The sequence below is a fragment of the Oryctolagus cuniculus genome, chromosome 4 (genome assembly GCF_051225735.1).
Source record: "Oryctolagus cuniculus isolate XC-2025 breed Fujian yellow rabbit chromosome 4, ASM5122573v1, whole genome shotgun sequence".
NCBI classification, from domain to species: Eukaryota; Metazoa; Chordata; class Mammalia; order Lagomorpha; family Leporidae; genus Oryctolagus; species Oryctolagus cuniculus.
The window spans coordinates 74954785-74965997 of record NC_142870.1 but is presented as its reverse complement, the minus strand read 5'-3'; the positions used below and the strand labels follow the sequence as shown (position 1 = coordinate 74965997).

The following is an 11213-nucleotide window of genomic DNA, read 5'->3' as shown; positions in this document are numbered from 1 at the left end:
GCTTAAGGAATTAACTGAAACAAAACCCTCTGAAAACTCGGAAAGGCTCGCTGAGGGGCCCATGATAGCAGATGCCACAAACCAGGAAGCATAACGCTCACATCTAGAAATACAAGAATAATAGGGAGATTAATTTTCAAAGTCTGAGAAGGATTACAGGGTAGTGGGGGGAAAATCAAAATGACTCTTAAAAGAACTAATCTTGTCAAAGTAATCTAACTTTTTTCTACCACAGCATGAAAGTCATGATGTGGCTTGGGGCTTATTGTGCTTTTGATTAGGCATTTGAATGGCTCCTTCCCCAAGAGTCTGCGCAAAGTGATTCTGAGCACGTTCTCCCTCGGGCGCACCTGGATGGGAGTGAGGCGACCTCGTGTGAGTGAGTGATGAGTGTGATCCCCAGGCCGAGGGGCTGGCCCCAGGATCCGTTGTGCAATGGCAGGCAGGCCAGTCTGGACTGTGAACCTACAGTGGTTGAACGCCGTGAGGGTCATGAGCTAGAGCTGGAGATGTCTACAACATCCTAGCACACACCTGCCACTCCTGCTTTAGTGCATGGTGAAGGCTGGACCTGGAGTGTTCGCAGTGTGGGGAGCAGGAAGTCAAGGCTGAAAGTCCATATCTGGGGGGTTTGGCCTTCTACCCTCCATTTGATGGAGAGGAGAACCCTGTGCTGAAGAGTCAGGCGTACAGAAGGTAAGCTGGAGCTTGGGGGTGAATGTACAGACTCATCAGGTCTAAGTCTACTGAGCTGCTGTTACAGAGTCCTAGCTCACCTGCCAGCCACCCAGAGGCACCTGGTAACTCAAGGGCGATGTGCTGAAGCAAGGAAAGAGCTGGCACACAGATGGAGGACTGCTGGCCTAGGGAAGCTATCCTGGCCGTGCCTTGTAACAGGCTGTGTCTAAGTACAAGCGGCAGTAAGCGGCGGGGGAGGCAGTTTGAGGTCAAGAAGTGATGAATCTCTGCAGACACCTGTGCTCCCCAGGGGTCCAGCAAAGGCCTGACTCGCTCTCTCTTTGCTTGGTTGACTTTGGAGACAGGGACTGGCCAAGCTGCTCCTATGAACCCTTAACAAAGCCAGCATTAGGTCTGGGCCTGCCTCCTGATCTGCTTGGGAGAGGCAAGCCATGGCTAAGGGCCTGTTTGCAGAAACCTCCAGCTGCAAGCAGAGTTCTTCTTTTTTAAGATTTATTTATTTTACTTGAAAGTCACAGTCACAGAAGGAGAGGCAGAGAGATAGAAAGTAAGTTTCCATCCGCTGGTTCACTTCCCAACTAGCTGCAACCGTCAGAGCTGTGCTGATCTGAAGCCAGGAGTCAGGAGATTTTTCCAGGTCTCCCATGTGGGTGCAGGGTCCCAAGGTCTTGGGCCATTCTCCACTACTTTCCCAGGCCTTAGCAGAGAGCTGGATCAGAAGTGGAGCAGCCAGGTCTCGAACCAGAGACCCTATGGGATGCCGGCACTGTAGCCGACGGCTTTACCCACTCGGGCCCAGCACCAGCCCCAGCAGAGTTCTTCTAATAACAAACATGTCTGTCTGCATGGTTGACAGAACCTGTCCGACCCAAAGCATAAGGTGGCAAAGGAGGCAGACACAGTAGGAAGGCAGAGGGGCCGAACCCTTTTACCCTGTTTCATGGCTGGAACAACATCCCTCAATCTTGGTAATTTGTGCACAGCTGACATTTCTTGCTCACAGTTAGGGAGCCTGGGAAATCTAAGGTCAAGGTGCTGTGGATTCCGTGTCTAGTGCGGGCCTGTTCCTCATAGCTGATGTCTTCTAGGTGTTCTCACATGGGGAGTGTGCGGCAGCTCTCTGGAGCTCTTGCATAAGGGCACTAGTTGCACCCTCAAGAGAGGGGCCTTTGTGACCTAAAAACCTGCCGAAGGCTCTGCCTTCTAACACCATGCCTTGGTGTTTTAGGGAGACACAAACCATTCAGACCACAGCAAAAGGTAATCTTTATTTCCTCCAACGTGAGAGAAATTAATTAATCACTTACAAAGTCAGGCAGGATAACAAAGTACCTTAATGAATAAGTGAGAGTCAGTTGTAATTAAAGTAACAATATCTAATTACATACAGATCATGAAAGAATAAGACTTTTAACAGTCCGTGCTCTATAGCAGGGTAAAGGGAGAGAAAATACTGCCTTCTTCATTTCCATGCCTTATTTTTAATGCTTGAAGTCTAAATTTATAATTATGAAAATACCTGGCTTAAATCATCCTTAGCAATTATATCATCCTTAGTTTTTTTTTTTTTTAACCTAATCTATAGGATGGGTAAGTTTTTCATAAAAATTAAAAGCCTTTAAGCTAATAAAAATAATAGTTATAATTTGAACATATGTACTTGGCCCTGTGTTAGGTATTTTTTAATCTAATTTTATCTAGTCTTTATTCATCTTTATTCCCTTGATTTAGGGACATGCAATCTGGGGCTCAAAAGGGGTCTGCCGGGTACTGAAGTCCCAGAGTTAGGAAGTGGCTATTATTGGAGGAATTCTACTCATAGTTTACCTGACATGGAACAGAAATAGGAAAAGTCCTTTGCTCTTAAAACAGTGAGCACTCTAGAAGTGGCACCTGTCTCTCCCAGTATTTTGAGGGCAGGAGACTTTTGATGTCTGAGGTCTTCTGTTTTCTCTTGAGGACAGAAGTAGCTTGTGGTAGATATGGTATTTTCAGCTCTGTTTGGAATATGGTTTGGCTCCGGATTTTCCAGAGATGTCAGATGCTTACTATTTGGTGTTAGGAGTTGAATGAGCTGTGGAAACTTGTAAGGGCATTCCTACAGGACAGTTCTGTCTCTGTCTCCCGGTGTGATGTCTATTCTATAGGCTCCTTCGATTCTAGATTTTGTAATAGAAGATAAAGCTTTCACTCATTGAATATAATTAAAAACAAAACTTAAACATGAATTACTACACATGTGAAACTCTTCTGTACAATTCAGATCATATGATCACACACATATCTAGTGCAGAGGTTCTTTCCCTGTGCTCCCTGCCAAGATAAACTCTGTGTGTATATACGGGTGTGTGTGTGTGTGTGTGTGTGTGTGAGAGAGAGAGAGAGAGAGAGGGAGAGAGAGAGAGAGAGAGTGTCAACTCTACCTGGAAAGACTTTGGAAAAGAACAACATTTTGTATTTGTAAAAATGTGCTAGAAAGATTTGTTTATTGAATCAAAGATTTGTTTGAGGTATGTAATATTGTTTAGTATTTTCCTAAGTGTTCTTGATGTGAAAGCAAAGGAGTATGTTTTTGTGGCATCTCAGAATTTGGGTTCTCTGTGCCACCAGCTAGCTGCAGGATTTTAGCTGAATTGTTTCACCTGTGAGATGAGCATTCTAGACTCCACTATTGCCTCTGATCTCTAAAGGCCATTAGATTGGTGCAGATAAGTATTTCTTCTTCAAAGCGACGTGTTCCTGTGGAAGGTTTGGTGATTCTGACAACAGAGGACACTACCCAGACATCTTCAAAATGACCGTGTCCTAGGGAGGTTGTGCTCTCCCTTGCTGATGGGTTAGGCTCAGGGAGTCCTGAGGGCAGAATACCAGCAGTGGTGTGGGTTTGAATTGCTTGATTTCTGAAGGCAAGGAGTTAGGTGGGTGAGGCAAGGCTCTGAAGGAAGAAAGAAGTGTTAAGTCAATTACAAGAGGTTCTGGGGAGAGCACTGAAAAACTCACAGGTGCGGGTCATTCCCATTTTCACCTGTAGTGCTGTAGTACTCTGATTTCTCCAGAGAAACAGAACCAATTAGAGATTGTATAAGTCACACACACACACACACACACACACACACACATCATATGGTGGTATAGTCTTGGTCTGAATGTACCAGTCTGAGTCAAAGGCAGGAGAAGACTTTTGTCCCTGCCTGAAGAAAGGCAGAGAAGAGAATTCTCTCCTCCTCTGTGTTTTCGTTGTGTCTGGGCCTCCAACAGATTGGACAAGGCCCACTCAACTGGGAAGGGCAATCGCTTTACTCTATGAATTCAGGTGTGAATCTCTTTTAGACTTCCTCCCAGACACACACAGAATGTTTAGGCACCCCGTGACCTGTTCAAGTTAACACATTAAATTAACCATGAAACATGCCGCTGTGTAATTAACTGTACATTTCTGTGACTTCTTAAAAATATGAATTGTGACTTGCTCATAACTATGACTCCAAAACAGAGCGAAAGACCTGGCCTCTATGTAGTAGGTGCTTTCTACATGTTTGTTAAAAAAGTGAAGGGACAAATGAAGAAAAGAAATGGAAAGAACCGGCCTGCTATATTTAGGGTAGGAACGGGAAGTGTGGGTGCTGGGGTGGAAGGAGCTTTTTCTGCCTCACAGCAACTTGATTTTATTATCTTTTAAGGGGGAGAAAACCTTTCAAAACTGCTCCATTTACTGTTGCTTATTTGAATAGATGTGACATTCCAAAGTTGATATTCCTTAATAGCTGTGATTAACATATCTAAATACTTCTCCAGTGACTTGTGAAGCATTTTTCTTTTGTTTGAAGTTTTATTACATTTTAGGCTAGTAGTTTTGAGGAGCCAGGCTGAGTTTGATTCTTGCTCCTCTTCCTGGTTGAGACATCCTGGTGTAAATGGTCATTCCATGGAAAGGGGTATCCTCTTCCTCCAGGACGAAAAACAGCCCCAAATTCCTACAGTTGAAGAAACACAATTTGAAATAAAGTTTCTGATTTAAAAAAATGTTGCTAAATCCCGGGAAGAAACAGTCTACTCAAGTCCTGCTCTTAAGCATAAACTGAATTTAATTTGCTTGGCCAAGCTTTTCCTTAGGTATCCTATAGACAAGAACTTCAGGTTAGGCCAGATCTTGTCACCAGTATTCAATTAAAAGCCTGAACTAATAAAGCTGCTTTGATTGGCCTGAAACAATGAAAGCTATGACCTTATCACCCAGCTACACCTCTCTGATTCAGAATTTAAATTTCCATAAAGGACAGATGGCAACAAGCAAATCCCTGCTTCCTTAATAACATACCGCATTCACAGTTATAACATTCAATGCCCAGCTCACAACTTTATCCACCAATCTAGAGTATGTTTTGGAGCTAGTTAAATTAACTTAGCTATCAAAATGCTAAACTTGATAGCTCATTTATCTTTCTGTCTCACAACTCGACATTACAATACGGTGGTGATTGATCTTGCATCTTCCAGGTACCATATAGTATAAACACTAAGAGAAGATTAATTAAAAGCTGTCTTACCCAGACAGGTTTTTAAATAAGTTTTAGATTTACACTATATATCAGCTGAAGCAGAAAAAGATTCTAAGACCAGGGGCTCTGTAATACCAATTGGATTTTCCTTTATGTAGAATATGCGTGCAGTGGCCCTGATGACCAGTATTATGCTTTCACACGCACGGAATACCAAGATGCACCAAATATCCTCCCGTTGTCTTATTCCTATGCAGAGTAACACACAGAACACATGTGGCATGAACATGCCTCACACTGCCATCCTTACTTAAAAGTTAGCTCTGTATTTCTTCTTGATATTTGAAAGCTTGAGAGATTTAAAGTAGATAGGAAATAAAGTGATATCTAAATTCAAGACTTGGAAAGAGGGCAAACTCAAATATGTAATATTTCTCACATTTGAGAGTAAAATTTCATGTGAAATGGGGGGAGGAGTTTGCAAATAATTATAGCAACTATTTAGTGGATTGCTTTGCTACCTGACTTATTACATTATCTCCAGTGTGTGTTGACAAAAATTTTAAATGGTTAAGTATCACTATGCTGATTTTACAGATAGGAAACCAATGTCTTAAAGTATAAGTTCCCTGGCCAAAACCTGATGGCTAGTAAACAGCATAGCTGGGATTTACAGGTCAGGCTGGTTTACTTGGCTCTAAGGCCACAGAACCATGTTACATTCCATCTCTCTACAGAGCACCAAGGGAGTTCTCAGGCACACTATCGAGGATTTTTGAAAGCCAATAAAATAAGTGATTCATTATAGTCTGTTCAAGCTTAGGTTCTCTTTGTAAGAATTTTTTGCTTTGATGGGATATGCCATATCTTCAAATCAGGATCCCTCTCTGGTTATCCAAGGGAGTCTTTTTAAACTCTAAGACCCCAAATTAGTTAATAGTCTTAATGGGCAGAATTCTCTGATTTTCATCTAAATGCTGCAAGTTCCTTGATAAGAAAATTACTGAGTCTTATTTTTTCCACATTTAGAACAAATAATTGGGCTATCTTTGCAAAGCTTTAAACTTGCAATCTCAAAGATTCTTAGAGATTAACTATAAATAAAACACAGTTATATAGTCATCTTTCTACTTTATAATTACAAAATAATTGTATATCAAGAAGTATTATACTTATACCATGTCTGTAGGTTTTGATTTTTTACAAGGGAAGACTTCTTCAGCTTTTGTCTAGAGGTATGGAAAAGAAAAGGAAATGTTTGTTCCTAATGGATAGCAATGGATAGTGTCTGCAACAACATTGTAGGCAGATAACTAGCTTAATAAATCAAACATGTGCATAACATCTTATGGATATTGGCACTGTGCTAGACACCTTTATAAACTGAATGCTTGAGATACAGTCTTTTTCTAAATGACACCCCCCCATGCGGCGTGAGATTAAGATTAGGTCCACACACACACAATAGGTAAAGCAGTTACTCAAGGATGTGATCTGTGAGAAAATAGTTTTAATACCTGGATATTTGCCTGTTGACTAATTCTCAAACTAGAATATGGATGAATTCCTCAGAGATGGTGACCCCTACCTCTCCTTTCTCCTTGTAGACAATACCCACCAATGGACCAGATGCAACAAGGAATTGGGCAAACCCTACACTGTTCTCTCAGGTAGAAAACCAGTCCCTTAATTCCCCATTTTGATAGAAGGATGTGATGACACATACAGCTGTCCCTCCCTGTAGGATTCCTGCCATCCTCTAGTCATTCAAATGCTGCTAGGAAGGGCCACTGCAGATGTGATGCAGTCCTAAGTCTGTTGACCATGAAAGTGGACCTGACCTAACCAAATGAGACCTTTAAAAGCAGAGAACTTTCTCAACCAGGCACGAAAGAGGAGATCAGAGGCATATAAGCACAAGGATTTGATTCGCCATTGCTGGGTTGAAGATGGAGCCATGTTGCAAGAAATGGAAGTAGTGCTAGAAATTGTTAAGTGACCACCAGCTGACAGCCAACAAAGAAACAGGGAGCTCAGTATATCAAATCCAAGAAAGTGGAATCTGAATAAATTTGGAAGTAGATTGTTCCCAAAGTGTCCAATTAAGAGTCCAGCACAGCTGATACTTTGATTTCAGCCTTGTGATGCCCTGAGTAGAGACCCCAGTGGAGCCCACCTGGATTTCTGATGTATAAAACTGTGAATTAATATGAAGGTTCTCCCAAAAGTCCATGGGAATTGTGCATTATGTTTGAGTTCCACTTTTCACCAATATTTTGAAACACATTCACAAGCTCTTAGGTTTGTGATGAGTTAGACAATGATAGAAAGCTGATGCACCCTCGAAGCCCAGGGATTTGTGCACAGCAAGGAGACTCTCTGTGCAAATGAGTTTATTCTCTGATGAATGGGAGAACAGAAGCCTCATTCTTTGTACCAGTCAACACAGAGTGAAAAAAAGATTCTGGTCTTTGGAGTCTCACAACTCTAGTTCTGGCCCTATCATCTATCAACTTTGCTACCTGGGACAATCTCCTTCAATCTTTGTTGTTAAACTTGCAAAGTAGATACTATGGGGATGAAATGAAATAATACATGGAATATAGTGAGCACTCAACCAAAGCAATACTTACTAGTTCTTCAGCTTGATGACTAATTTTCGGCATTTCTTTTTAGTAGCATGGTTTTTTGGAGAAGACCCTCATTAAGGCACTGATAGCTAAAGTGGTAACCTTGATAACCTAATCTTTCACAATCTAATGAAAATAGGTGGATCCAGGTAATCTCTTTTAAATTTCCCAAAACAACAGGAAAGGCCATCCATTTCACTGCTGTGGAGAATACTTGCAACTAGTATAATCTCATTATCTACAAGATGCTGAGTGGCCAAGATTCACAATTATTGCAAAATTCATTTCTGAGTTAGCCTCCTGGTCGGTAGTGACAATTTCTTGATTTATTGTATCATAAGGTTTCAGTAGGCTATATACTAGCATAGGTTGAAAACTGAGAAAGAATATTGTGGGGAAAATTTTGCTCATTTTCTGGAAATTCTTCAAGTAGTGATTCTAAAATATGGCTTCTAGAACTCACTTAGTATGTCAGATCTTGGGCCCTACCCAAGACCTACTAAATTTGAAATTCTGATGAAAGCATAGCAATCTGTGGTTTAGGGAGGCTGCTTTGTGATCATCTCAAGTTTGAGAACCATTGTCCTAGGAGATGGGAGTGATTCCTAGCATCTCCAGGAAATTTTAAATGAGATTTTCATTTATGCAAAAATGATGAACACAACTCCAGAGAATTAATAAGAAAGATTATGAATGATCCAATGCTATCAGAGACTACACAGAATCTCAGTTGATATGCTTCCCAAATTCTGCATGTGCATTCAAATTTTGCAGAATGAGTCATTGTGAAAATGTATCAGGGAACTAGTTTTTTAAAGAAAAAAATAGGTGGCAAATTCTTTTGTAAAGTTAAAACTCTGATTTATCTGTTTTGTAAGCAGAATTTTATGTATTGAATTTTCTTAGAAGAAGGCAGATTGTATCTGGTCGTTTTATGCATTGGAAATTCTCCTGAAGAAATATTTGATTAGTTGATATGGGAGTCAAAATATGCTAGGTCGTAGAAAACTGAGAAAATTGCCATTTTTACTATAAGTGCTTTTAAAATGGGATGTGATACTTTCTATAGTTTAATTTTCAAAGTCTTTTCTGTTTTCTTTTGGCTCCTCTCTCCCACCCTGAAAGACAGCACAAGAATAAAGCAGCCTGGTGTGCTGGTAAGAGTGTGGCAATACAATTGGTTGTGCCACTTACCAACTGTGTGACCTTGGGCAAGCTCCTTGCTCCATGGGGCCTGGTGCTGTGGCTCCATGGGTTAAGCAGCTGCCATAGTGCCAGTACCCAATATGGGTGTGAGATGAGTGCCAACTGCTCCACTTCTGATCCAGCTCCTTGATAATGCACAAGCAGCAGAGGATGGCTCAAATGCTTGGGTCCCTGTACCCATGTGGGAGACCTGGGTTAAAGCTCCTGACTCCTGGCTTTGCCTAGCTCTTGTGGTATAGACTCTGGAGGCCAGTGTTTCTCAAACTAGGCATGCAGCAGAATCCCTTGGTTGCCTGACATGGGGCCCAAGCATGGATGTAGCAGCCCTTTGCTGGTGTCCTTGTGTTGGCTAATAGTCCAGGTGGTGGGTTGGGGAGAATTACTGGTTGCTGGGTTCCATGATCCACCATATAGAAATATGGCAGGAAGCTGAGTTAGAAACTGGCTGAAGGAACCACATTAACTCAGCACATGCCACCATCAAGTAAGAGACTGTGCCTTCCTTGTAAGAAGAGGTCTTCTAGAGTACTTTGTTGTTCAAATGGACTAAATGCATGCATGGCAACTTTCCCAACAATTATGGCATTGTGGAAGATTTGTGTCTTTGATTTCATTGTGCAATACTTTCTAAAAATTATTTATGCATTGTTATTTTGTAAATTTTTTTTTATTTAACAGATAGACAGTGAGAGAGAGACAGAGAGAAAGGTCTTCCTTCTGTTGGTTCACCCCCCAAATGGCCGCTACAGTCAGCGCTGTGCTGATCCAAAGCCAGGAGCCAGGTGCTTCTTCCTGGTCTCCCATGAGGGTGCAGGGCCTGAACACCTGGTCTTCCTCCACTGCCCTCCCGGGCCACAAGAGAGAGCTGGACTGGAAGAGGAGCAACCAGGACTATAACCGGCGCCCATATGGGATGCCAGCACTGCAGGTGGAGGATTGGCCAAGTGAGCCATGGCGCCAGCCCCTGTTATTTAACTTTTAAAAATTCTTTTGAATTGAGAGATTGAAATAAAGTATGTCCCAAGATAGAGAGCAAATACAATATCAGGCATTGCTATATAAAAAGGTGGCTCTTGGAGTAGGACGCTATCTACTGTTCTTTTCTCTCTTCAATATTTTAAAGTATACTAATAATTATTTTTAGAAGATTTATTTTTATTTGAAAGGCAAAGTTGTAGAGAGAAAAGGAGAGATGAGAGATGAGAGATGAGAATGAGAGAGAGAGAATATGAATCTTCCATCAGCTGCTTCACTCCCCAAATGGCCACAACAGCCAGGACTCAGCCAGACCAAAGCTAAGAGCCTGGAACACTATCCTGGTCTCCCATGTGGGTGCAAGGGCTCAGGTACTGGGCCGTCTTATGCTGCATTCCCAGGCCCATTACTGGGTGCTGGATTGTGGATTGGAAATGGAGTAGCCAGGACTCAAACTGGGGCACTCATATGGGACGTCTGTGTTGTCTTGTGACATCTGTGTTGTCCAAGTATTAATCCACTGCCAACGATGGCCCCGAGTAAGGTGGTTTCTGCCCTGGTTTTCAGTGCTGAGTCTCTCTGTGACCTGGCCAGGGCCTCTGTCCATATATCAGACCCTTCCCTTTTACTAAATAACTTAACATCCATACTGTACTTCTTGCATTTAGGCCATTTCCGGGAAATATCCACACTGGACCCAAATCTGCCGTATTGTGGCTCCATGCAGGGAAAGAGAATGAGATGGATACTTAGAGTCTCATTCGAACAAAATTCTTAATAATTAAGCATCATCTCCTTTCTGCCCAATTACGCGAGCATTTTAATAGTGGCTTTACTATAGTCCATTGGTTTATTTCAGGCAAAAAGCAGGCTCCAGGAAGGTCAAGTTTCATGCCAAGAGGCATGTTTCCCAGTGTCCTTCAGTTCATACTGATTCTAACATACACGAGGTATCCATGAGGCTGACTCTTAATTCATATATATATACATTCATGTGTGTGTGTGTGTGTGTATACAATTAATAGGAAGAGGAAATAATCTAACATCAGAATTTAAAATGTATTCTATTGAATTAACTTTTCTCTTTGGAATTCTCTGACAGAACTAAAATGGTCTAGTAGGGGCATATCAGCCTTTTCTAAAATCATTCATATTAGTGGCTCACAAAACCTGGAAGAGGAAACAACAAATTGACATCCCCAAT

At 41.8% G+C, this 11213-nt stretch overlaps 1 long non-coding RNA gene across 1 annotated transcript in view; it reads left to right on the top strand.

The window, feature by feature from the left end:
- Positions 1-270: 270 nt before the first annotated feature.
- LOC149127011 (uncharacterized) overlaps positions 271-11213 on the top strand; it is a 552476-nt gene continuing 541533 nt past the window's right edge. Inside the window, exon 1 of the long non-coding RNA XR_016232098.1 lies at positions 271-696. This is a non-coding gene — a long non-coding RNA (uncharacterized LOC149127011). The remainder of the gene's footprint in view (positions 697-11213) is intronic.